Source organism: Leucopleurus acutus, assembly GCF_964270905.1.
Source record: "Leucopleurus acutus genome assembly, chromosome: 7".
Lineage (NCBI taxonomy): Eukaryota > Metazoa > Chordata > Mammalia > Artiodactyla > Delphinidae > Leucopleurus > Leucopleurus acutus.
In genome coordinates, this window is record NC_139150.1 from 1,191,801 (window position 1) to 1,218,739 (window position 26,939).

Sequence of the window (26,939 nt, forward strand, 5' to 3'; positions counted from 1 at the left end):
AGCTTCCTTATCTGTAACTCGGGGCGACAGCGTCTGATCCAGCAAGGCTGTGGATGGTCCCCCCTCCTCTCTCCCAGCTAAACTGTCAGCTCCCGGGAAGGCTGCTGCCTCCTCCAAGAGGCCCACCAGGACTGGGTCTGGAGAGGAGTCCACCCCCCGCCCCCACCCCTCCCAGCCACATGGAAACAAGCCAGTCTGGGCTCGGACTCCTGCTTAATCTTTTGCTGAAAAGATAATTTCTTTCTGTACCATTGTCGGGCACGGAGGGTGGGGGGGAACAAAGGGGCTTTTGTGAAGGCCCCCCTGGTACGACCCAGCAAGGCCCAGCATTTTCCCTCCGAATGTAAAACCCTGTAACGGGAAGTTTTTCTCATAACCCTCTCCTTTTCTCAAGTACAGAATCACTTTTGTTGCAGAGGCCAGCACACGGCAGCAGGGAGGGCCCTGGGTTTTCCTCCTCATCCCTTGCAAAAGGCCCTGCATCCTGAGCTAGAGCAAGGGGCCTGGAAGAGGGGAGGGGAGGGGAGGGGAGGGGCGGCAGCGTGCCCCTTCCCCTTGGTCCTCCCCTGGGTGGGGAGGGGTTGAAATAAACACATTCCTCAGTGCCTGAAGCCCTCGGGCTTCCACCGGACTGTTCCTCCTTAGGATCCATCCATCCATCCATCCATCCATCCATCCATCCATCCTGCCTGGCAGAAGGGCCAGAGGACACAGAGCTGTGACTCCCGCACGACTCCTCCCTGCAACCCCGCACAACCGTCCATCAGTTCTGACCTTCTCTCCCACACATTCACTGCAGCTCTTTGGGAATGCAAAAGAAAAAAAAAAGACAAATAACCAAAAAAAACGGGGTGAGGGGGGATTGCACAAAAAAAGAAGATAAAAAACCAGCAGTTATGCCTCCTGGCAGGGGCAGCTTATCAGTATCTGGGGCATATCCTTCCAGGTTTTCTCTACACATTTATAATATGTGCCTTGCTTCACAAAATTGGAGGCACTCATCATTCATCCATTCATTCATCCATCCATCCATCCATCCATCCATTCATTCATCCATCCATCCATCCATTCATTCGCCCATCCATCCATTCATTCATCCATCCATCCATCCATCCATTCATCCATTCTTCCATCCATCCATCCATCCATCCATCCATTCTTCCATCCATCCATCCATCCATCCACCCATCCATCCATCCATCCATCCATCCATCCATTCTTCCATCCATCCATTCTTTCATCCATCCATCCATCCATCCATTCTTTCATCCATCCATCCATCCATTCATTCGCCCATCCATCCATTCATTCATCCATCCATCCATCCATCCATTCTTCCATCCATCCATCCATTCATTCATCCATCCATTCATTCATTCCACAAGTAATTATCCAACAGCTCAGGGCCCAGAGCTTCCCCCAACAGAAGTGCTGTTGCAGATGAGCAGCGCGGGGGCCCTACCTTACGCTCCAGAAGGTGGGACAGTCATTAGCAAACACACTGGATCGTAATCACTCTTTCTCATCTGACAATAGATGGTGAGCACTTGCCTGGACCATTAGACATGTTTCTGCAACTCCCTCTTTACTAGCGGCACCGGGTCTCACGGAAGGCATTGTTCCATGGTTTATCAAACATGCTTTCAGGGCAGCTTAATTTTAAAGCTGCCGTTTGTGTGCCAGGCGCTTGGTGAGTATGGTTTCAGAGGCCCCGCGGATCAGGTGCGATGATGAACCCTGCCATGCAGATGAAGAGACTGAGAGCCAGAGAGACACCCTGCTGTGCCCACCAATGAGAGCAGGGGTCTATGTGACTTGGCAGCCAGCACTGCCTCCCAGCCTCCCGTGGAGGGACCTCTCTGTCCCTGGGCAGAATCAGTCTTATCTGGGACAACTCTCCCCCACCAGGCTCTTGGCGGCCTAAGCAGGTGCCGTGGCAGAGTGAGACTGTGGGACCGGGCAGGGCACTTTCTCCGCTACCATCACATCATCTCAGGAGACTCCCACACCCGGGAGGGCTCGCCGCGACCATCGACCACCGACCATCAGATAGAGGAGGAAACCCTAGCTCAGGTGGCCCGGCTGGGGCTGGCAGCACCCTTGCCCTCACGGAGGGGGTGGTCCTGGCTCCCCTAAAAGAAGCACCGGGCTGAACTGTCCGCTCCTCGGTCCCACTGCTGGGATCTCCCAGCAGAGGAGTCTGAGTCGTCTTTGGACTGTTTCCGCGAACAGGACCACCGGGACCTCATCGAACGAGAATCATACAGTATTCGTCCTGCTGTGACTGGCTTATTTCACTCAGCACAAGGTCCTCGTGGTTCAGGCATTGTTACCACCTGTGTCGGGATTCCCTTCCTTTTCAGGGCTGCATGGTATTCCAAGGTCTGTATTGCCCATGTTTGGTTTATCTCTTCATCTGTTAAGGCACGCTTGGGTTGCTTCCACATTTTAGCCGTGGTGACTAATGCAGCTGTGGACATGGGTGAACAAATACCTGTTCAAGTCCCTGTTTTCAGTTCTTCTGAGTAAACACCCAGAAGTGGGATTGCTGCATTGTATGGGAATTCTTTTAAATTTTATTTTTATTTGTTCATTTACTTATTGATGGCCACACCATGCGGCTAGCGGGATCTTAGTTCCCCGACCAGGGGTGGAACCCGGGCCCCGGCAGTGAAAGGACTGAGTCCTAACCACTGGACCACCAGGGAAGTCCCCTTATGGCAACTCTTACGTTTAATTTTTTGAGGAACCGTCACACCGTTTGCATTCCACCAGCAGTGCACGCAGTTTCCAATTTTCCCACATGCTCACCAACACTTATCTGCTGGTGGTCTTGTTTTTATACCATGATAAATGGATGTGCGGTGGTACCTCACTGTGGTATCGACTTGCATTTCCCTAATGATTAGTGATGTTTCGCATCTTTTCATGTGCTTGTCGGCAAACCGTATATTTTCTTTGGAGAAATGTCTATTCGTGCTCTTTGCCCATTTTGGAATCGGGTTGTTTGTTGTCATTGTTGTTCAGTTGTAGGTGTTCCTTATGAATTCTGGGTATTAACTTGTTATCACGTATATGATTCCATGGGCTGCCTCTCCAACGACAACTGGAAACTGCATTCTCCCGGGACATCCTGGGGTGGGTGGTGCTGCCCTGAGGTTCTCCCCGGGGCACACCCGAGACAGAGACAGTGCTGGGCAGGGGGAGATGCAACTAGAGGCAGGTGGCTGCTGGGGTACACTATTAACCCGCCCCCTACCCCGGGATGGGGGTGTCAGTCCCAGGGAAACTCAAGGAGGGGAAGTGGAGCACCGGGGCAGCACAGGCCCCCAGCTGTGTGGCCCAGCCACATGCTTCCTCCCAAGACCTCCCATTACAGACGAGGAAACCGAAGCTGGCTGGAGGCTAGCTTCCGGTCAGTCATTGCCCAGGGGCTGCCCCGGGGCCATTGACACCCTGGCACATTATTGCCCAAACTTAGGGCTTGGTGGCCAGGATGGGTAGCCCCGATCACAGTCACTTCTTGTCTTGTGGCCGGCGCTGTGTGAGTCTCCTGGAGCCGCCATAACAAAGGACCGTAAACCGGGGGGCTGCAAACAGTAGAAGTTGAGGGTCCTTCCTGCCCCGTCCAGCTGCTGGCGGCTCCGGGGCTCCTCGGCGTATAGCCACCTTGCTCCAGTCCCTGCCTCGGCTTCCCAGGGCGTCCTCTGTGTCTGTGCCTGTTTCCTTTTCTCTTTCAAGGGCACTTGTCAGTGGATTTAGGGCTCTCCCCAATCCAGGATGATTTCATCTCAAGATCCTTCACTAATTACATCTGCAAAGACCCTATTTCCAAATAAGGTCACTTTCTGAGGTTCCTGGTGGACATGGAGTGGGTGGGGGGGCTGCTTGGCCCCTGCAGGCTCTCAGCTTCTCCAGGCCTGGCACACCAGGGGCTGCTCCTCCCGCAGCAGTGAGGCCCGCTGCTAGCAGATGTCTGGCCGTAGCCCTCCGGCCGGGCTCATCCAGTCCTTTTATACACGCTGCCTCTGGCTTCCTGGGGTCTCCCGGTCCTGGCCCGTGGGGCAGGGAGGCCAGCCTCATAGCTCAAACTGGCTGCAGACACTCTCTTGCTCTGGACCCCACTCAAAACGGACTGTGTTCTGCCTCCCCCAACCAAAGGGGGTGGGGCAGCGCCTAGGGGCCTCTGGAGCGCCTCTCGATCCACAGTGGCAGCCGGGGCCGTGCTGTCTCCTGCACAGCAGGGGCAAGGGCACCGTTGGCCCCGCCCTCGGAGACCAGTGGTCTCTTCCAGTGTCAGAGGGCGATGTGGCCTCTGCTGTCGGGTCCAGCCCACCAAACCTCTAACACGTTTCTGGTGGAGGAGCCCCTGAATCTCTGCCGGGCTCTTCAGCCCCCCGGCTGGACGGCACTCGGGTTGCAGAATCCCATCCTGAGCTTCCCCCTCCTGGAGCCTCTCCGGTCCCAACAGACCTAGTGTGGCTCTCCCAGGAACAGACCTGATGACCAGGCCAGCTCAATCTTCGGGGGAGCTGGCGGACCACACAAAGCATGCCCCAAGGGGCTTCCCTGGTGGCGCAGGAGTTAAGAATCCGCCTGCCGATGCAGGGGACACGGGTTCAAGCGCCGGTCCGGGAAGATCCCACATGCCGCGGAGCAACTAAGCCCGTGTGCCGCAACTACTGAAGCCCGCGTGCCTAGAGCCCTGCTCTGCAACAAGAGAAGCCACTGCAAGGAGAGGCCCGCGCACCGCAACGAAGAGCAGCCCCCGCTCACCGCAACTAGAGAAAGCCCGTGCGCAGCAACGAAGACCCAACGCGGCCAAAAAAAAGAATAAATAAAATAAATTAAACAAAGAAACAAAACAAAACACGCCCCAGGACTCCCAGGCCCCCAGTGCTGTCACCGCTGGGGAAAGTCGATAAGGGTACAGGCGCCAGCCGCTGGAAGGGAGGGGACATGGGCAGAGGACCCATGGATTGGGCTGGGAGAGGAAAGGAGTGACAGGCAGAGTGAACAGCCAGTGTGTGGACCAGTGGTGAGTCAGTAGTTGAGGCAATCGAGGAGGGCTTCCTGGGGGTGGCCAACACAGGCTTCACCCGGGAGGCTCCTCTACTGAAGAGGCCACAGGGCCTTTGGGGCCCAGCTCCCATTGAATGAGCCCATTGTTACCTCATTCAAGGGCACAACTTCACGGGGGAGGTGCTATCACCACCCCCACTCCCTGGGTGAGGAAAACTAGCCCAGGGTGGCCGGGGGCACCACAGGGGCTGCCCACAGCCTCCTCCTTCCCCTCCTCCAGCCTCCCAGGCAGCGAATTCCCTGTGCCCACAGGGTCCCCTCTCCTGGAGGACTGGCTGCAGGGCCCAGTGTTCAGACTGAACCTTCCTCCAGTATGAGCTCCTGGGAGGCCATGCCAGGTCCCCGGTTTTGAAGGACACCTGTACCCCAAGTCCCGGAGCTGCGCTTCCGCCCACCTCCCTCCGCCTTTCCACCGGGGAGAAAGCAGGCCTCTCACACTGGATGCCCACACCTGCCCCTTAACTTCAGTGATGCCCCAGAAACTGCAGGTCCTGCTGGCCCCTCTCCTGCCCCACGTCACCATCCACCAGCGTGAGCTTCTAAAAAGTAATCGTGAACCACAGCAGCCCCGGACTAATCCCCTCGGGACTCCCTGCTGTAGCCAGATCGAACTCCAAATGCCTCCCTTGTGGCCTGGGAGATCCTGCGGGAGGGGCCCTGTCACTGCCCTGATGCCTTTCCCGCCCCTGCTCCCTGCAGCCTCAGTCCCCTCCGTCCTGTTTCTTGGAGGTGCCAAGTGCCTGCCTACCACAGGGCCTTTGCACAAGCTGCTACCTGGCCAGGCCGCTCAGCCCTCGCTCTTCTCCAGAGGGGCCTGACACACGAGGACACACAAGGCTGCTCTGCAGCCTGTGAGGTGAGCTCCTGAGAGCAGAGCTGTGCCCTCACACAGTAGGTCGTCTACGGACGAGTGAACAAGGCAGGGAGAGAGCGCAGGACCCACGTTCCCCACCCTCGGGGAGGCGCTGGCTCACCCGCCACGGCCCAGGGGTCCTGGGACACCCCTGCCGGACTGCAGGTTCTGAGGGGGACAGGGTGGCCGGGGGCCCAATGAGGGGCTCCCCGTGGCAGGACCCCCTTCTTGCCCTGCCCCCCTGGGGTTCAGAGGGGCCTCTGGGGCAGACCAGACCAGCCTGAGAGGAAATCCTTGTATTTTTGAGGACAAATGGAAACAAACCGCTTCTTGTTTATTTCCTGGTGATTGTGAGCAGGCCAGCGGGCTGGGGGCGGTGCTGGAATTAACTCTTTCTCCTCTGGATTTAATTGTCCCCCCTTCCGGCCTGGGCTCCTCCGAGACTCCCAGAGCCTGGGGAACCGCTTTCCTGAAGCCGACTCCAAGGGGGAGGGGAGGGACTGAGAAAACACACACAAATCAAGCCTCAGCAATAAATAACCCCCGGCCTGTGGAGGCTGAGAACCCGGAAACGCCCCCAGGTCGGCCCCCGTAACCGGGGCTTGGGGGCCTGGGGACCTGGGGCACCTGACCAGGAGCCGGGGCTGGGCTGGCCCTGGAGCTGGGAGGAGCCACGCTAAACCTGTGGGCGTCTTTGGGGATCCTGAGCTGGGGGCCCCTCTGCGGCAAGTTTTTCCCATTACCTCACCCGGAAGGGCTGAGCCGGAGGGGGTGAGCCGCCCCCTGGAGCCGCTGTCAGGCCGGCGTCTTCTTTGGCCAGGGTGGCGTTGAGCCTGGAGTAGGAGCAGACCCAGTGTGCCTGGGGTCCCTGCCCCCCACTGCCCTGGCACCCACCTGCCAGACAGCAGGCCAGCTTGGGGGGCAGACCCTGCAGGGAGGACCAGACCCACGTCCTCCCTCCCCTGCGCACTTCACCCTGCAGCCTCGGATGCAGAAACTGATAAAGGCCGAGGGATAAACCCACAGGCAGGGATGGGATCCACGCCCGGGGTGCAGGTGGCCCCGTTGCAAGGAAGGCCACTCTGGGCCCGGCAGGGGCCGCCTGACCACCCAGCCTTGTCTACAGCCTGGAGGCCGCACCAGGAGGGTCATGCCCACCCTACAGAAGAGGAAACTGAGGCTGTGGGAAGCTCCAAAGGGAGCGGGGCCAGCCCCTGGGGAAGGCCTGGGATGGACCTTGCGCCTCACCTCACACTGTCTTGAGGGGGGAGTTTGCAGGCCAGGACCCCTCCTTGGGGGAGCCTGCCGAGTGGTCTCCCACCCACCTGCCTCAGGCCCCCGCCAGGCTTTGGCCTGGCGGCCTTCCGTTTCTGATCCCCCCACCTCCCACCAGCCAGGCTAGACTCCGCCCCCGGACACGCTGGTTCTCACAGTCCCAGTGGTGACACTCCCACACTGTCCCGCAGACGGGCCCCTCCTGGCTCCCAGCCCCCGCCCCCCAGCTTGCTGGAAACGCCAACCAGATGTTGGGACTGTGGCCCGGGGGGCGGGGGGCGGGGAGAGGAAGTGGTTGGGGGCTGTTGGCCTGGAGTGCAAGCAGGGCCTGGCAGGACTCAAGCCTGTGCTGGGGCTTGGGGACACGCGCCGGCGCTGTCAGAGAGACAGGGCAAGAGCCCCCACTGCCCCCATTAACCAGATGGCGGCACTGAGGACCCAGAAGGCCCAGGGCTGAGCCGCCCGGGCCAGGGCACTCAGGCCTCCGTTGGCGTCTCTGCCTTGCTGTGCCTCGGCCGCACTGAGCCTCCTTGGGTGCGAGCCCCGCGGGCACTGGAGAGTGGGGGCTGTGGAGGCTCCGTGCCCGCAGGCCCCCGTGACCCGCGTGAGTGCCCCCGCCTCCACCCTGGGCCACCACCAGCCTGGCGCCTCCCCTGCTGCTGTCCACCTGCCTGCGCCTTCCCCACTCTGGGCCACACCATGCACACACGTGCGCATACGCACATCCAAACACATACGTGCACACGTTCATCAACACACACACGTGTGTGCGCACATGCACTTGTACACTCAAGGGCACCCGCCCAGCACGAGCGCCTGAAAACAAGCACACGCTCACGTGTGCACACATGTAAGTGGGTCGCCCAGGCAAATGAGCTCAGGCTCACACTTGCACGCACGTGTGTACACACACGTGCACATGCAGAACACACAGAGCATGCGCTCGTGACGTCGTGTCCTCGTGCACGTGGTAACGCACTTGCACATGGACGGGGCACACCTGCGTGCACACTCACACGTGCACGCACGTGTGTACACACACGTGCACATGCAGAACACACAGAGCATGCGCTCGTGACGTCGTGTCCTCGTGCACGTGGTGACGCACTTGCACATGGATGGGGCACATCTGCGTGCACACTCACACGTGCACGCACGTGTGTACACACACGTGCACATGCAGAACGCACACAGCATGCGCTCGTGACGTCGTGTCCTCGTGCACGTGGTGACGCACTTGCACACGGACGGGGCACACCTGCGTGCACACTCACACGTGCACATGCAGAACGCACACAGCATGCGCTCGTGACGTCATGTCCTCGTGCACGTGGTGACGCACTTGCACACGGACGGGGCACACCTGCGTGCACACGCACACGTGCACGCACGCCCCGGGTACAGCTGGCTCCCCTCTTGGTGCCCGCTCCTCACCAGGCCTCGCCCAGGCCCGCGTCTGCAAGGCTCTGGGCCCCGGGAGAGGGGCAGGTGGGGGCGGGGCCGGGGCGACAAGGCAGCTGTGGCGCCCCGCGGGGAAGCGGAGGGATGCTCTCCAGGAGGACAGGGCACCTGCCCGGAGGGCCCCTGAGCGGCCAGAACCAGGACGGCTCCCTGCACGGGGCGCCGCACCCGCCACCTTGGGGACCTCCTGCTATCCGGAGCCCCGAGAACAGGACCCTCACGTCCCGGCACTCAGCCCACCCCAGGCTCTTGACTCAGCCCCATGTGTCACCGGATAAACATTTATTGGATATTTCCTGCCCGGCCCCAGGCCTAAGTGCATGACTCCGCCATCAGTGTGAGGGGGGTGGTGAGTGTGTGCAGGCCAGGCCGTGTGGGAAGGTGTGTGTGGCGGCGTGCGTGTGCACCTGTGCTGGGGGCCGGCCCCTATGGCCGTGGGGGGAGCCGCCGGCCTGCACCGGCCCCCCGTCCTGGTCTTGGGGGGGCAGGCCCTGGCCGCCCCCTTGGGTGTGGGGCTCGGGCCCTGCGGCCCTGCCCTGCTGCCCACTGTCCTCCTGGCGCCTGGGCTCTGCCACTCCGGGGTCTGCCCCTTCCCGAAGCGCCCTGGGCCTCGCCTCCGGATCTTTCCCCGTGTTTGTCCCCGGGAGTACCACCTGTGCCCGCCGTTGGTTTATGTGACCCCGCTCATCCTCCTGGCCCCAGCCCCCACCTCCGGTGTCTCTGTGGACCCCCGGCGGCCCACAGGGCGTCCCCTCCTGAGGCTGAGCTCCCAGAGGCCCCACAGGCCCGACTGATCGTGAGTGCTCCGCAGATACGCCAGGGATGGAGGCGTGGATGGACGGATGAACGAACGCATCTCTGCTTGGCTGGGATGAGCCTGAGGAAGCAGGGAAGACAGTTCGGGGCCCAGGAGGGGCCCTGCTCAGCCTCTCTCCCCACCCTGCACAGAAAGGCCTTCCTCGGCACCACGTCCAAGTGCCGCCCTGTCCTGTGGTTGGCCTGTCTCCCCACCCTGCACACGCAAAGACCAAGCCTCAGAGAATTGGAAGTACTCAGCCAAAGTCACTCGAGCCCAGATCTTTGACTACTAGGGTGCGGGCAGTGGGGTGTCCCCTCGTGCAGCACTCGCGTCGCGTTCGCTGGTCCCAGGAGGGACTGCGGGGAAGGGCAGAGGCTGAGTCACAGGGAAGTGAGTCAGACCCCCGGTGTCCAGGCCCAGCCTGTCCCTCACGGGCTGTGTGGCGTTTAGCAGGTTGCTTGCCCTCTCTGGGCCTGCCTCACTTTTCCCTCCTCTAACCGGCTGAGCGTCAGCCCCATCAGGCTGTGAGTAGGTGAGGGGGCCCTGGCTCCTGGGCTGTCCCTGCAGCACTTGCCCGGGACCCTGGGACCCAAGGCATGCAGGTTGGGCCTGGTGAGCAGCTCGCCTGCCCGCCTGCCTGTAGGAAGCAGCGGGGTGAGGTGGAAGGAAGGCCGGCTCCAGCCAGCCTGGGGGAGGGAGAAAGCAGGGACGCCCAGGGAGCCGCTCATTGTGACCAGGGCTGGGGGGAAGGAGGGAGGAAGTTGGGGGGGCCCTGCAAACCCCAAGCAGGGAGAGGGAGGGGCGGGAGCTGGTGGGGCCAATGCCAGGCTCTCCAGCCACCCAGGCCACCCCCTGGAGACCAGCACCTCCCCGGCTGCAGCCCGGGGACAGTGGCAGCTGCTGAGTCCCTGCTGTCCACCCGGCTGGGAGGCAGGCACTGCAGTCAGAGAGGAGGGGACACACCCGTCCCGCTGCAGGAGACTCCCAGCCGGGAACCCTACAGACCCGGGGTGCGGGGGACCCTGAAGATGTTGGGGGCACAGGAGGCTCCAGCCGGCCGTGCCTGGGGGTGGGGCATCTGGTGACACTATTAGTGTCCCAAGCTGGGCAGCTTAAAACAACAGAAATTTATTTTCTCCCAGTTCCAGAGGCCAGAGTCTGAAAGCACAGCGTTGCAGGGCCGCGCTCCCTCAGAGGCTCTCGGGGAGGGTCCGCTCCCTGCCTTTCCCAGGGACTGGAGATCCGCTGGTGACCCTTGGGGCTCCTGGGCTTGTGGCTCCATCACTGTGACCCCTGCCTCTCTCTTCACACGGCCTTTGCCCCTGCGTGTCTGTGTCTCTCTTCTCCTCTTATGAGAATGCCTGCCATTGGCTGTGGGGCGGCCCTCACCCAGGAGGGTCTCATCTCGAGCTCTTTACTGCATCACTCGGCACAGACCCCGAGTCCAAACACATTCACCTCCGGAGGTTCCAAGCGGACCTATCACTTGGGGGCCGCAATGCTACCCACTGCAAACACCGTGGACCCTCAGTCCAGCACCGGACACCCAAGCAGTCCCTCCCCAGATGCTATCTTCAGCCCCAGGGCCCTCGAGTCCGAGTTAGCTGGGGGAGGGCCGGGGACAATGCTCCCGGCAGGGGGAGCAGCGTGGGCAAAGGCCAGGCGCAGGACTGGGGTGCTGGGGGCTCTCCCTGCCCTCTGGCGACCGTCAGCTGGGCTCGGCTTCCTGGCAGTGCGTCTGCCCCTCTGCCCGCCGGTAGCTGCTCTCCTGGCTGTGGAGCTGGGAGGCCGTGGGCCCTGCAGCCGGGAGCTGGGCCAGGCCGGGGAGCAGAAAGGGGACACCTCCTGTGGGCCCGAGGGCCTGGGAAGCCTGCGGCAGGTGCGTCCCCAGCCCCCGAGGCCCAGCCGGGCCGGGCTAAGGTTTCCCGAGCTGGTGCCGAGGCTGGGCCGGGGCCTCCCCAGCACGGGCCAGCCTGTGGCCCGACTCCCAGGGCGCCGCAGAAATGTCCTTTTGTTGGCCGAACAAAGCAGCTTTGAGCCGGGCCCTTATCTCAGGTGCGGTGAGATGGGACACCCAGCCGGCCAGCCTGGATGGGGCCCCAACCAGGAGGGGCAGGGCAGGGCTGCCGGAAGGGTCTGGGGGATAGGAGGTGAGCTGGGACTGCCTCCTGCTACCAGGGGCCTGCACGGGCTTACGAGGGGCATAGCTGGCCCATCAGATAAGGCCCAGGTAGACAGGCAGGCACAGCAGGCAGACATACACAGGTGGGCACAGGTGGGCACAGGCTGGTCTGGGATGAGGGTGGGCGCCTCCCTATGTGGCAGGTGCCAGTGGGTCAGGGGCTGCTCCCGGCCCATGCCTGCGTCCCTCTGCAGACAAAACCCCGACCCTGGGCGCGTCCAGGGCAGATCCAGGAAGTGTGTCCTTCAGGGGTCCCCGGCACCTGGCCAAGCCAGCCCCCCAGTGTCCCAGGGAGCTCAGAGGCCAGCTGGAGTGTGGCCTGGAGGAGTCATGAGGTCAGGTCACCTCATTCTGCCTCGTGTTTCTGCCTCGTGTCTCTGGCCAACTTGGGACTTGCTGTTGCCTCGGCCTCCATTTCCCCATGTGTGTGTACAGTGACCCAAAGGGCTCCAGGGAGCCGCAGCCACCCTGCCCTGCTGGCTCGGGACCCATCTCAGCCCTCCTCGGGGGCGGGGCCACCAGGAGAGACCCCAGTGGAGAAGGATGGGGATGGAAGCCGGCCTGCTCCCCACACCTGATAGGCGGGAGACATCGCGGTGGCTTGAGCCCGCACGGCCTGCGGGGCACTGGACGCGGACGCGGGCATTCGGCCCCTCCCGGCCCGCGCCCTCTCTCCCTCATCTCTGTGTCTGGGGCTCAGAAAACATCTATTGAATGAATGAATGAATGAATGAGTGAAACAGTGAGTGAGTGAGAGACAGAGAGAAAATAAGAGGAAACAGGCAGGCCCACCAGCCCAGGAACCCTGGGTGTATCCAGCAGGAAGTTCTCTCATCAGGCCCAGAAGCTGCCCGGCCTTTCCGGAAGACCAAGGGGGGAGCTGTGGCTGGCCACCCCCTCGGCGCTGCAGGATGGGGGAAGGGAGAGGGCGCTCCCAGCAGGAACACATCCCTTCTGACGGCGGGCTTGAGGCTGGGGGTGGGGGAGTTTCCTTGCCCGGTGAGGGTGGGTCCTCGGCAGACGCCCTCCCCGCACACCCCCAGACGCCTTGCGGGGCTGCCTGGCCACAGAAAGTCGTCCTGACAGCTCCGTTGGGCTGGGAACGGGCTAGACCACCAGTGGGCCCTGTCTGGACAGACTTATTTCAGTGCCCGGGGCGGGGGGTGCCGGGCCCCTGCACCCTCAGCAGCTATAATTAGCCCCTAGTTGGAGGTGGGCCCCGGAAGGACCAGAGTTTGTGCCGTACAGCGCCCCCGGCCCTCTGCCCCCTGGCCCGAGCCCCTGGAGCTTGGCCAGGCCGAGGGAAGTCCAGCCTGGTCTCCTCTGGCCCCCCACGTCCCCCCCCAAGGCCTAGGGGGCAGGATGCTGCCTCGCTGGAATGAACAGTCCCCTTCCCGCCTGTGATCGGGGTCTTTCTGTTTCCTTTCCTCCCACCTCTCCCTGACTTTCCCACAAACATTTCTGAGCATAAAAATAACTTCATTGGGAATGACAGTCCCTGGCTGCCTCTCTCTGAGCCCCCCGCCCAAGGGGACCTCACACACAAGCTCCGGCCCAGGACGGGTCTCTGAATATCAGGCCTCTGGCAGCTGTATTTGGAGAATCTTTCTCTAACAAAAATACCCAGGCTGGGTTTATTTATAAGCAGCCTGTGTCTGGGGGTGTAAAAGTGGGGTTGATGCCAGGAGCCTCTGGGGCAGAGCGGGGGCAGCCTTGCTACATTTTTTTATCCTTTGATGCTGTCCACTTCTACCAGGGAAAATGACTTTTGTCATTTAGGCCGTTTGCCAAGCCATTTAGAATCTTTATTTTATTGGTTGGGAAAACAGTCTTCACACAAAACTTAGCCCCCGCCCCCTAGGAAATAACGGTTCCCATGGGGCCAGGCCTCAGCCCTGTGGGTGCCCGGGCTGTGGCCTCCGTGGAGATGGCTTTTCAGAGAACATCCTCACCGCATCACCTAAGGACAGAGTCAGCCGGCCCTGGAGGTGGGGCTGGCCGAGGGCTGGGAGCCTGACACAGTGCCCTTGGCCCCTGGGCCACCCTCTGAGGTTCAGTGTCCCCAGGCCAGCAGGGATCCCCGCAGAAGGCGATTGGTACCGGGCCGCTGTGCTAACACACAGCGTAACTCGTACCATCACACGTAGGGAGAAAGGATCCCTTCCTGCACTGACACCCCCGGGATACCTGGTGCCCTCGGCCCCGCTCAGTGTTGCCGCCTGAAGGCCAGACCATCGTGCTCTCCTCAGCCCCCTCGCAGAGGCCCTTTGCTCCTACAAGGTTCCCCTCAGGGTCTTCGATTGTTTCTCTAGGTGTGCGCTGAACAGGGCCAGCTGTCTCTGGAAGACCGTGGACAGTTTTATGGGTCTTGTAGCCGAACGGACCCGTTGCCGATGCCGCCAGCGCGCCCCTGGCTTTCCGCAGCCTCAGCACCGGCGGTCGGCGGCCCTCCACCGGGGCTTTGCTCACTCGGTTTCTGTGTTTTAATCTCACCCCTCTGTGCATTCATCGTCCTGCAGATATCTGTGAGGAGAGAGCCCAGGGCTCGACAGGCCCCGTCGGGGTGCCGGGGGTGCCGCGGTGCGAGAGAAAGAGGACAAAATCTCTGCCTGCGCGGAGCCCACCTCGAGGGGGCGGGCAGGGCGGGTGGAGTGCGGGCAGCGCGGGCAGGCGGTGCTCGTAGTAAAGCAGGGGCTTGTGATGTCCTTGGCAGGTGAAGGCCACGAGGGGCCAGCGGGCGTGCGTGCGGGAAAGGGTGTTCCAGGCAGAGGGAACAGCTGGCGCAGGTGTGGAGGCGGGCTGGCGGTGGAGTGCGGGTGAGGCCGGTGGGAGCGTCTGCCAGCCTTGGAGGCCACTTGGTGGCTCTTCAGGCTGCGACGAGGCCGCCCAGGGGTTTGAGACAGAGGGGTGGCTTGTTCCCACCTGCATTCTGAAAGTCTGCTCCGGCTGGCAGCATTGAAAATAGCCTGCAGGGCGAGGGCTGGGAGGGTCCAGTAAGACGTCCCCGGAATAATCCAGGGGGAGGGGCGGGGAGTGGGTGCATCCCGGCTTCATTCTGAAGCCCCAGTTGATGGGATTTGCTAACAAACCCACAGTGTGGTGTGGGGAAGGAGGGGGTCAGGGTTTCCAGGACCTGGGAGGCCAGAGCTGCCACTAGCCGAGGACCCAGAAAACTGCCGGAGCCCTGGGTCAGGGGGAGACGGGGCTCAGTCTCGGAGCTGTGGGTCCAGGCGCTCACCTGCCACACTCACTACGACAGGGAATTCTGCTGGAGAAGCCTGGCCACCATGTGACCTGTGGAGCCTGAGGTCGGGTCTTGACCGAGGCAGCGGGGAGAGAGGAGCCTCAGCAGAGGCCCCGCCAGGGAGGTGGAAGCGGGCGCAGAAGCGGCAGCAGCCAGGACAGTGTCCTGGAGGCTGGAGCAGGAATGGCCCAGGGCGGCCAAACAAAGCCAGGGTCCAAAATCCAGGTGTGGCAGGGCCGCGCGCTCCCTCCCGAGCGTCCAGGGAGGGTCCCTCCTGCCTCTTCCAGCTGCTGGGGGCCCAGGCATCCCCGGCTTGTGGCCGCGCCACCCCCGTCTCTGCTCCGTCCTCACGCGGCTTCTGCTCTGTGTCTGTCTCTCCTCTTCTGTAAGGACAGCGGTCCCTAGATTTAGGGCCACCCTCATCCAGGAGGACCTCATCTCAAGATCCTTAACTAATTATTGGGTTGGCCCAAAGTTCGTTCAGGTTCCTCCATAAGATGGTACAGGAAAACCCCGAACGAACTTTTTGGCCAACCCAATACCTCTGCAAAGGTCCTTTCTCCAAATAAGGTTCCATTCTCAGGTTCCATGCGTCAGGAGGTGGGCCTGTGTTGGCCACCGTTCAGTTCACTGCACCAGTGAACGAAGGTTCCCTCAGTTCCTCGGGAGCAGAGGCGAGCCCCAGGGGAGCCCGGCCACCTGAGGGCAGGAAGGCCAGAGGTGAGGATCGCTGTGTCCCTCAGAGTGGGCGACGGGGCACTGAGGAAAGGACGAGGGTCGTGACCTGTCCGGGCAGCCCCACCAGGCCCCCTCCTCTTTGATTCCACCCCCAAATGCTTCCCCAAATGTGACTGACCTCCCGCCGTGAGCCCCTGCCTGGCACGGCTCCTGCTGTGGAAGAGCTACCGGGTAAAGTCCAGGGAAGGGGGCTTCCTGGTGGCACAGAGGTTAAGAATCCGCCGGCCAATGCAGGGGACACAGGTTCGAGCCCTGGTCCGGGATGATCCCACATGCCACGGAGCAACTAAGCCCGTGCGCCACAACTACTGAGCCTGCGCTCTAGAGTCCGCGAGCCACAACTAGTGAGCCCACGTGCCACACCCCTGAAGCCCGTGTGCCTAGAGCCCGTGCTCCGCAACAAGAGAAGCCACCGCACTGAGAAGCCCGCGCACCGCAACGAAGAGTAGCCCCCGCTCGCCGCAACCAGAGAAAGCCCGCGCGCAGCAACGAAGACCCAACGCAGCCAAAACATAAATAAATAAAATTTAAGAAAAAAGTGCAGGAAATTAAAATTGAGAGAGAGAAAAGCAAAACAAACAAACAAACAAAAAACACGTGATGCGCAAACATACAGAAAGCCCTCCAGGGTGAGGAGGGCTGGGTGCAGCCTCTAGGCACACATCGTGTTGGGATGGCCCCGGCCACGTGGGCCAGGCCCAGACGGGCTCCACAGGGCTGTGCAGACAGAGGGCCCCTACCAGGGGCCTGGGCAGTTGCTCAGGTGGGTCTGGGGCCCCGCCCTGGCCTCCACTGACTCTCCAGAAGGGCGACACCTGGGCCTCTGCGTCTCCCTCCTCCTCCCCTTGGGGCTCGCCTGCCTCTGCCAGGCCAGCCCTGCCCAGGGAATGCAGGGCAGGGCCCGGCCTCGATGTCTGCAGCCCACCTTGCTCCGCACCTGGTCGCCATCCCCCTCCTGCAGGAGCACCTCTTGAGCCTCGCTGCCCTCACCAGGACTGGGGGCCTCACCCAGCTTCACCGCCGGAGGTGAGATGACACGGCGGGTGGAAAGTCCCCTGCCCACACCTGGCACCCAGTAAGCACCCAGTAAATGCTGGTGCTGATGGCGGCTGTGCCCCGACTCTCCTGTCTCTCTGCGGCCGACAGGTCCCTCTGGGCCTTGGTTCCCCATCTGCACCAGTGGGAGGCAGGACCAAATATTGCTAAGATCTTTCTGGAGCAGCAAATATGTACGAGATGCTGACGTGTAGCAGCCTCATCTTGACATCCTCCTGCAAAGCACAGCACACTTGTTGACTGGGTTTTTTTTTTAAAAGGGTGAAGGTGGAACAACCCCAAATAAACAGTGAGATGTGGGGACCAAGCACGAACGCCAAGGGGCCCTTAAGTGTCCGCTTTGCTCAATTATATGCAAATGAATTTTTAAAACTTGGATGAAATGGGCAACTTTATTTATTTATTTTATTTATTTTTATTTTTGGCTGCATTGGGTCTTCATTGCTGCGCACAGGCTTTCTCTAGTTGCGGCGAGCGGGGGCTACTCTTCGTTGCGGTGCGCGGGCTCTAGGCGCACGGGCTTCAGTAGTTGTGGCACGTGGGCTCGGTAGTTGTGGCTCGCGGGCTCTAGAGTGCAGGCTCAGTAGTTGTGGCTCATGGGCTTAGTTGCTCCGCGGCATGTGGGATCTTCCCGGACCAGGGCTTGAACCCGTGTCCCCTGTATTGGCAGGCAGATTCTTAACTGCTGAGCCAACAGGGAAGTCCAGAAATGGGTAGTTTTAACCAAACCTTACACTAGAATATATAGAAAATGTAAACACACCAGTGCCAGAGAAGAAAGCAATTAGCGTGACCCACCCGCTTCCAACCAAAGCACTGGTTGCAAGCAGGATTCCGGCAAACCGTCAGGAAGGAGACAGTTCTGATGCTGTTTAAGTTCCTTCAGCAACAGAGAAGGAAAAAAAAAAAAAAACGCTTCCAATTTTATTTTATGGAACCAGTATAATATTAATATCAAACTCAACTAAAATTGCACTAAAATATATGAAAAACAGTAGACAAATTTCACCTTTGGAAATCAGTGCAAAACTCCTAGGCAGCTATCAGCTGGCAGAACCCAGCAGTCCTAAAAAGATGAAGCCCCCGCTTCTCCACCCCTGGCTGGGCCCTGGGATGCGAGACTCTGGCCGGCACCCCTGCAGGAGTCGCCCACTGAGGCCACAGGCGGGCCTGGGAGAGGGACGAGGGTGGGTGAGGATCTCGGCTTTGCTGTCTCCCCCTCTGCGGTGGCTCATCCCTCCACCAAGGGCACGGTACCGGCCAGGCCACCTCTCTGCAGGTTCCCGTACTCACCCGTCCCTGCCCTAAAAGCTGGAGCTCCTATGGCCCTCAGGCTGCAGGACCCCTTGCTGTTTCCCTAATCACCGCCCCCACCTCTGTAAATAGTCCCTTTACTAAATCTCCTGAAATTCCCTCGTTGGGGCACACCATCTATTTGCTTTTCGCACTCCACATTATATGATTGTACTTCACCTTTGAATAGCTCAAAAGAAAAAAGAAATTCACCTCCACTGATGTCCAAAAAGGCATTTGAGAAAATTCAACAATATCTAGATTTTTAAACAATCATAATAAAATATGACTAGATAAATATTTTCTTAACTTGATAAAATATCTGTCTTAACCCCAAACCAACATCTTGCTTAACGTGAAAATTCTAGAAGCATATTTATTAAAGTCAGGAATAGGACAATGGGGTCCACCAGTAGCTAACACTGTTCTGGAGGTACTGGCCAGTGCAGTTAGATAAGAGAAAGAAATAAAGTTTTAACTACAGGAAAAAGAGGAAATAAAAGTATCATTGTTTGCAGACAATTTTATTAAATATCTAAAAAACTGAAAGGTTTCAAAAAATAAAAGAATTCCTTATGGTGGCTGGGAGCAAAATAAATACAGGACTCTCAGTACCCTTCATATGTACAAATACTAACCCACTGGGCAATATATGAAAGAAGGATCCCCTATATGATTGTTGTAAAATTATAAAGTATTTGGAAATCAATAAGAAATATTCCAGATCCATATTAAGAAAGATTTTAAATGCAACTGAGGGATGTAAAGGAATATTTAAACAAATGGAAAGGCCTAACTTTTAAAATATAAAAATACCATAAAGACATCAATTCTCCTTAATAAATCCATAAATATAATGATATTTCACTTTTTAAAAACCAGTAAGATTTATTTTTAAATTAAACAAACTAATTCTAAGGTTCATGTAGAAAACCAAACAAGCAAAAACAACCAAGAAAATTCTGAAAAAGAACAAATATGTTTCGATAAGAATTAGGTTTGGTTACTATGACAGAGACCCATATTCACAGGCTTATTCTATGAGTGTTTATTTCTCTCTCCTGTAAAAGGAGCCTTGAGTGAGGCAGGCAGTCCAGGGCTGCGGTGGCTCCATGGTATTCAGGACTCAGGAGCCTTCCATCTCTCCACCCTGCCCTTCTGTTGTGTGATTTCCTTTCCAAGTTAGCCCAGTGGTGCAAGATGGCTGCTGGAGTTCCAGCCATCACCTCATATTCCAGGCAGCTGGGAGGAGAAAGGGAGGAGAAGCATTCACACCCTCCTTTACAGGGAAAGTCCTTGGAAGCACTAAACCTCACTTCTACTTCCCTCTCAATGTCTAGAACCTAGTCGTGTAGCCACACTTCTCTGCACTGAAGCTGGCAGACGCAGGTTCTTAGTGCTTTTCTGCCTCAGATAAAACCAGGTTACAAAGGAGGAAGGGAGAAGGTCATGGATGTTGGCGTGGGCTCTTGTAATCTCTGTCAGTGTAAGAAGAGGAAACTCGCCCCACCAAGTATCAAAACAGTTCTAAAGCTACAATAATTAAAACAGTGTGATACTAGTGCAAGAATAAACCGGTAGATTAATGGAGCAGAATAGAGCCCCAAAGCAGAGTCAAACACGTAAAAGAGTTTAGCATGTGACAAAGACAGAATTTCAAATCAGTGAGAAAAGATGGATGGTTCAAAGACCCACCCATACCTGGGAAGCCATCTGGAAAGACTAAAGAGAGAATAAGGTTGGAGCTATATCTCACACCTCGGACCAAAATAAATTCCAGATGGGTCAGAGATTTCAAGGTGAAAAATAAAGCCACAAAGGCCTAGAAAGAAACAGTAGAAATTTCTTTATAAATTTGAGGTGAGAACTTCCTAAGCATGACATAAAATACAAAAACCAAATTTACACAAAGAAGTGTTTTGATCAATTCAACTACATGAAATAAAATTTCTACATAGCAAAAACCACCCAGAGCCACATGGGGAAAAGACCTGCAAGCTCTATCACACAAAGGGATCATTCATCTTATATGTAAAGTTCTCCAACAAATCAATAAAACGGTCACCAATGCAGTATGGGAAAAAAATGAAAAAGCAAAGGATATGAACAGAGAGTTCCCATGAAAGGAAAAGCAAATGGCTCATGAACAGATGAAAGGTGCTTGGCCTCACTCTTGGTGGGAGAAATGCAAATTACAGATGCTCCCATGGCATGTGTACCTATCAGCCTGGCAGAGCCTCTGATGACACACTGTTGGCAGTGCAGTGAGGATACAGGGACTCGCACATATTACTGTAAATTATTGGAAATGGCTACAATCACAGCAGGGGGCCGTTTGGCAAACTCTCTCAGAATTACGAACGCTCATCCTTTGACCCAGTGGTCCCACCTCTAGGAAGGCATCCTGCTCTCAGTGATCTCAGTCAGGTACAAGGTCATGGTTCCTGAGCTGTCCAGAATTAAACCCTAAATGCCCATCCGTGGACTGTAGAAACCATATGGCAGAATATTCGATGGACAAAGAAAAGAGTAAGGAAGAAGGCCTTCAAGTTTTAATAAGGGGCCATTTCTGCGTGTCGTATGTGAACAGTGCTGCCCAGCGGTGTGCGGAATGGGTTCCCGACTGTGTCAAGGAACAGAGCAGGCTGGCAGAGGGATATGCGCTCGACGTGCCTGCAGAATCTGGTCTAAGGAAGGACCCGCAGACACGACACCTGCTGCTCAGGATGGGCTGAGAGCCGGGATGGGTGTGGAAATCTATCCTCAGTACGCTCTTTGGATCCTTGTTGATTTCAGAAGCAGGCGAATGCCTTCCCGTTGGAAACGCGAGTGCAGAGGGAAGCGTTGGCAACAGCAGGGCATGAGGAGCGAATGAGGAGCTGGGGTCCTGTCAAAGCCTGGCCCCCTCTTCCAGGTCTGGGTCGGGACTCCGGGTGCGTGGGAGGAGGTGTGGAAGGCTGACTAGGTTGCTCATTCATTCATCAAACATGGCTGCTGGCCCCAGAACTCAGTCCTGACCAAGCAGGCCCTTTCCTCTGCAACTCAGACCTCAGCCGGGGTGCTGGAGCGCCACTGCAGGTGGGCAGTGACAATCCCCTGTGGCATGGGCCGCGCTGTGGAAGGCCAGACCCCGAGGAGGGGCGCCCACCAGGCTGGGGTCCCAGACAGAAGGAAGAGAATGTGTAAGGCCAAGGCGGGAGGCCGATGAGCCGCCCTCTCCACCCAAGGAATTTCCAGTGGAGGGGCTGGAAGTTGAGCCCACAGATGGGGCAGGGGCGGGGCGGGTGAGCCCTTCCCTCGGGCTGGGGTGGGGCGGCTCCCAGGACTCAATTGCTGGGGAATCCTGGCCCAGGTTCATCAGCATCTCATTTGCATGGCCATTCATCCTCCCCTGCATTCCCAGCCACCCCAGAAGCCCCTTCCGGCCTTGGAGAAAGGGACTGGGCCCAGGTCCCCCTTCCAGCGCTTGCCACACCGCCCCCTCCAGAGGGAAGGACAATGGTGTAGGGAGGAGGTGGAGCAGGGGGTCTGGCTGGCCAGCCAGGCTGGCGGGAACCATTGTGTGTGGGGCCCTGAGTGTTTGCATAGCAAGTGCCTTGGCTGCTGAATGGGGCACAAGCATCCCAGGAATGCTCCCTGAGCCACCAAGAGGCCGCGGTCCCAGCACTCGGCAGCCAGGCACGTCCTTGTCAAGCTTCCGAGTCTTCCTGTCACTCATGCCTGTCAGGCAGAGGGTGGACAGGGAGAGATTGGCCAGGTTGAGGCACCAGGTGGGAGTGACCACGGGCTGCCAAGCACGGTGGTTCAGGTTGTGCACTGCACAACACCAGGGTACGCCATTCACCTGGGCAGCCACAACTACCAGCAACCCTGCAGCCTCCCTGTTGACCTTAGTGGTCTCAGCAGTAAAATGGTCTCAGCCCAAGGTGGGAAGGGGAGATGGGGCGGAAGGGAAGGAAAGAGGGAAGGAAATCCGCTGAGTCTGTGAGAAGGGAGAGGGCCCTTGTCTGACAGGCTCTGGGCCATGCAGGAGCATGAGGGGCTGCTGTGGGCCGTGTGGGGTCCCGGATGCTGCGGTGGAGTGCCCCCTGCAGATCTGGGGTGATGGCCAGCAGCTCAGAAGTTACCCCTGCCCGCTCTCTGTGAAATGGGGGAGGCAGTAGGGATGGTGTCTCCCAGGGAGCGGGAAGTGAGTGGGTTGGTAAGTATCAGAGAGGCTGCGCAGTATCAGCTCCCCAGAAATCATGGCAGGTCTGATTGGCGTCGCTCCCAGAGACAGAGGTCCTGTGCTGTGCTCTCTGGAGAAGGGGGAGCGGGGGACAGGGGAGGGTGCACCTGGCAAAGGGAGCCAAGGGCAAAGGCCAGGAGGTGGGAACAGGCCTGGGGTGTGACCAGGTGCGGGGAGGGCTGTCGGTGACATCGGTGATCAGGTGGGTCACGGGGGCGGGGGAGCTGAGGAGGGCGAGGGAAGGGGGGCTGCCTTGAGGGGAAATGAGGCCAGAGGGGCAGCGGGAGGCCCAGCGTGTGGCGGCCTGTCCCCTCTCTGCCCCAGCCGAGGGACACGCCACCCCGGAAACAGGTGGTCAGTGGATGCCATAGAGAGCCTGGGGTGTGGCAGGGCCCTGCCAGCCCTGTCCTGGCATCCACGGCCCTGGCAAGGGACGCCGACAGGCAGCAGGCCAGCTGGGGCAGGAGACGGATCAGGCTGGGCTCCTGGGAGGCCAAAGCTTGGGGAAGGGCAGCCCCTCCGTCCCTTTTCAGTGGGAGGCACTGCCGTCCCATGGCTCCCCTGGGGACTTGACAGGGAGGGACGGACATTCTCACCTGTTCCAAGGGGACGTGGCCCCGCTCAGCCACACATGTGCTGTGTGGTCTTTGGCCAGCTGCTCCCTGCTCCCAGCCGCAGTTTCCCATCTGTCAAATGGGGATGGCCACTGACCTCACCAGCCAGGGCTCTCTGCGGCTCTGACTGGCTCCATGGAGTTGGCTGAGGGGGCTCCTGTTGGCATTGGAACAAGCCAGGAGGGCTCCCTGGTGGAGGCAGCACTGGGAGTGGGAACATGGCCAAAGGCAAGTGGGCCGGGGTCCCCAATGCTGGTAGGGCCAAGTTCTCACTGTGAGGCTGAGGAAAAGGCTCTGGGAGTGGCAGGGGCTTGCCAGGGACGTGTGGAGGGAGGGAGTGATGGGCAGGGTGGGCTCAGGAACTTCTGGGGGAGGACAGAGGACAGAGAAGAGGAGGGACAACGAGGCCAGGAATGGAAACGGGGGTCTGAAGGTCTGGGCAGTCTAGGGGCATCTGGGGGGCTTGCGGCGCGGGCCAAACCTGGGGCATGCATCAGCGAGCTAGGGCTGGAGGGGCTGGGCTGACGGCCGGCAGCAAGGAGCGAGCCTGTCCACCTGCAGACCCGAGAAGCCGCCTCATCGGAAGAGCCTCTCCCGGCCATACAGGGGTCCTGACCCCGGCCAGGGGCCCAGGTGAGCCTGCGTGCCCACTGCCAACACTCGGGAAGCCGGGCCTCGCTGCGGGAGAAAGAAATTCCCGGCCCAGGGATCTCCCCAGCAGCAGACGTCAGCGGCCCAGCGAGGCTGAGAACCTGTACCGGGCCCCGCCCCGACACGTGAGCGCACACACGCATACACACCCGTGCACGCATGCACACACTCGTGTGCAAACACACACACGCAGAGCTTTGGACAGTCACGGAGACCTAGCTGGGTGCCCGGAGAGTGCAAGTCAACTCCTCCCTGCCCTAGGAGCCCCTGCCCGCCCGTGAAGTGGGAGCCCAGAGGACACAGTGGCGGTGGGGCTGCCCTGACAGGTGGGAGGAGGAAGATGCACCTTGGGGAGGAAGGGCCGGGGGTTGGGCGGGGGTCCCTTGAAGAGGCGGCCCGGAGTTTGAGCGGGAGCCTTGAGGACAGTGTGTGAGAGGCAGAGTCAGGGTGGGGGTGCACACGGAGGAGGGAAGGGCCCCCCGCCTGCATCTCGGGGGTTGTAAGCAGCAGATCCACCCGGCCTCCAGCGAGTGGCCGGGACACCAGGTGAGGGCAGGGAGAGGGCACCACCATCCCCTCCCAGGGGCTAAGGCGGGCCCCACCCTGGGCAGCGGTGCTGGGGGCCTGTCACCCCGTTTCACGTAGGGCCCGAGTGCCAGGCGGGCCTGCCAGGCAGCGATCCCGGCTCTGGGCCCTGGCATGGGGCCCGGGTTCAGCCCCTGGGCCTGGCTAAAGGGGAGGCCTGGCTTGGGGCGAGGGGCCGGAGGGACGGGAAGGGCAGGGGTGGGAGCTGTTTACACGCAGGGTCAGGCCCAGACTCCGGCCAGTGGCCCCGGATGTGGGCGGGACGGCGGACCAGACGGAGTCGAGAGTGTGGCCCACAAAAGGGCCGCCCCCCGCCCCCCCGCCCGCCTGCCCCCCAGGCCTGGTCCAGCCTTTTCCTGACTCCAAGGACGCCCTCGGGGAATACAGACTCTCGGCCCCCAGAACCGGACCTCACCTTGCCCCTCACCCGAGGCCTGGGCTTAAGAGGGGGAAACCGGGTCGGAGGGCCTCCTGTGTGTCCACTCTGCAGCTAGGGAGCTGGGTCCAACCCCACCCACCACGTGTGCCCTTGAGCAAGTCACCTCCCTCCTTGGGCTCAGCTTAATCACCTGGGAGGGGACAGTGCCAGCGCTCGCCTCGGGCCAGAGTCGTGCGGGGGGGGGGGGGGGGGGGGGGGGTGGGGGGGGGTGGGGCAGGCGGCTACCTGGGGAGGGCACCTGCTGGGAGGGGACAGTGCCAGCGCTCGCCTCGGGCAGAGTCGTGCGGGGGCAGGCGGCTGCCTGGGGAGGGCACCTGCTGGGAGGGGACAGTGCCAGCGCTCGCCTCAGGCAGAGTCGTGCGGGGGCAGGCGGCTGCCTGGGGAGGGCACCTGCTGGGAGGGGACAGTGCCAGCGCTCGCCTCGGGCCAGAGTCGTGCGGGGGGGGGGGGGGGGGGGGGGCAGGCGGCTACCTGGGGAGGGCACCTGCTGGGAGGGGACAGTGCCAGCGCTCGCCTCAGGCAGAGTCGTGCGGGGGCAGGCGGCTGCCTGGGGAGGGCACCTGCTGGGAGGGGACAGTGCCAGCGCTCGCCTCGGGCAGAGTCGTGCGGGGGAGGGGGGGCAGGCGGCTGCCTGGGGAGGGCACCTGCACCCGTTCTTGCTTTGGTTTTTTCTTTTGAGATGAAATTCGCATAACGTAGAAGGAGCCGCTTTAAGATGACCCGTTCAGTGGCGTTTCACAATCCTCTGTGGTGAGCAACCGTCGCCACTGTCCAGCTCCAGAGCCTCCTCGGCACCGCCAGAGGAGGCCCCTCGCTGTCAGCGGTCACCCCCATGCCGGCCTGCAGCCCTGGAGGCCGCTGCTCTCTCTGGCTGCTGGAGTTGCCTCTCGTGAGCACTTCGCGTCAACGGTGGCCTGTAGCACGTGCCCTTCCTGTCTTGCTTTCCTCACTGAGCACATCGCGTGTAGGCGTGTCAGGGCTGCATTCCTCTCCTTCCTTCATTCGTGCCGAGGACAAAGCTCAGCCTGTCCCCACGAGGCCCCAGAAGGCCACGGAGCCGCTCCCGTCGCCTCACGGCCCAGGAGGAGGCAGCGCTGCCCCTGTTTCCAGGTGAGAAGACTGAGCCCGGGGAGGTTAGCGGCTGCGCTTTTAGGAACAGGGAGGGGGTGGGGAGGGTGCGCCTGGCAGAGGGAGCTGGGGGCAAAGGCCAGGAGGCGAGAGCAGGACGGTCTGAAGTCAGACCGGGGCTTCCCTGCACGTCCCTGGGGCTGGCTCCCCATCGGGGGGGTGGAGGGAATGAGGGAGCCCCGGGTGCCCACGGGAGGCCAGCCTGGGCCCAGCCCAGCCCCGCGCTCCCCGCAGCGGCAGCGAGAGAGATCGACACCCTCACTCAGCCTGGTAATTACTTGTGTCTTGAGTGAGCACCGAGATGATTAATGGTGAGAAAGCTGCCGTGCCACGTGGGGTGCATCGGTCACCATGGCTGCGTGGCCTTTCCCAGCCTGCTGGCCTCCCCGTTTTGCTCCTGGGTCACCCTTGAAATTAGGTCTTAAGTAGAAAGAACGGAAAGTATTCTGGGGAGAGCTGTGCGGCCCAGCGCCAGCCAGATGGCGGGAGACTGTGGCAGGCTCCTCCCTGGCCAGCCCGGACCAGCTCCCTGGCTTTTCCCCTCTGCATGGCATGGGGGGCTCGGGGAGCCTGGTGAAGGCTCAGACCCTCTCCCCCAGGAAAACCAGAAGCTCAGAGTCATGCATCAGACTCCAGGGTGTCCTGGGAACCGTGGAGAAACGCTGTGGCCACTGCCAGGGTGATCGGACCCAATCCCGCCCTGCCTTCCCCCACCCCCAACCACGTGACTCAGTTTCCCCACTTTTACATGGGCCTTCCTCAAAGGATGGTTGGGTAACACATTAGAGAAAGTAAAAGTGGTGCCCGCTGGGACGAACGTGGGCTGCTGCTGTCCGTGGTCTCCCAAGCAACAGCCCCCAACCTAACCCCGGCCGGCCCCAGAGCCCAGCCCCTGGGCCCACGCCAGCTGCCTGCGGAGGCGAGAGGAGAGCGGTGCTCACTGTACCAAGGCCAGAGTTGCCGAGGGCCACCTCCTGACCCTGGCAGGCCCAGCCGCGGGGTCCTGTGCTCCCTGGGACCCACTAGCCCTCAGGGCTCACGTCCTTGTCGCCCCACCCCCCGTAAGGAGGCCACGTGCACCGTCCCTCTCAAGTCCCCTCTGGAGACCTCCCTGCACCTCCTGACCTGAAGGCAGACCCTGGGATCCCAGCCCCTGGGGGCCCAGGTGGAAGGTCTCCGAGTCCAGGGTTTTGTAAGAAGGTCCTCACCGTGGACCACGGACCAGAGCAGAACATGGCAGGAACCTAAACCACTGTTTCCCACCACGCGGAACCAGGGCGGATACGGAGGACACATGAAATTCAAGGCTTC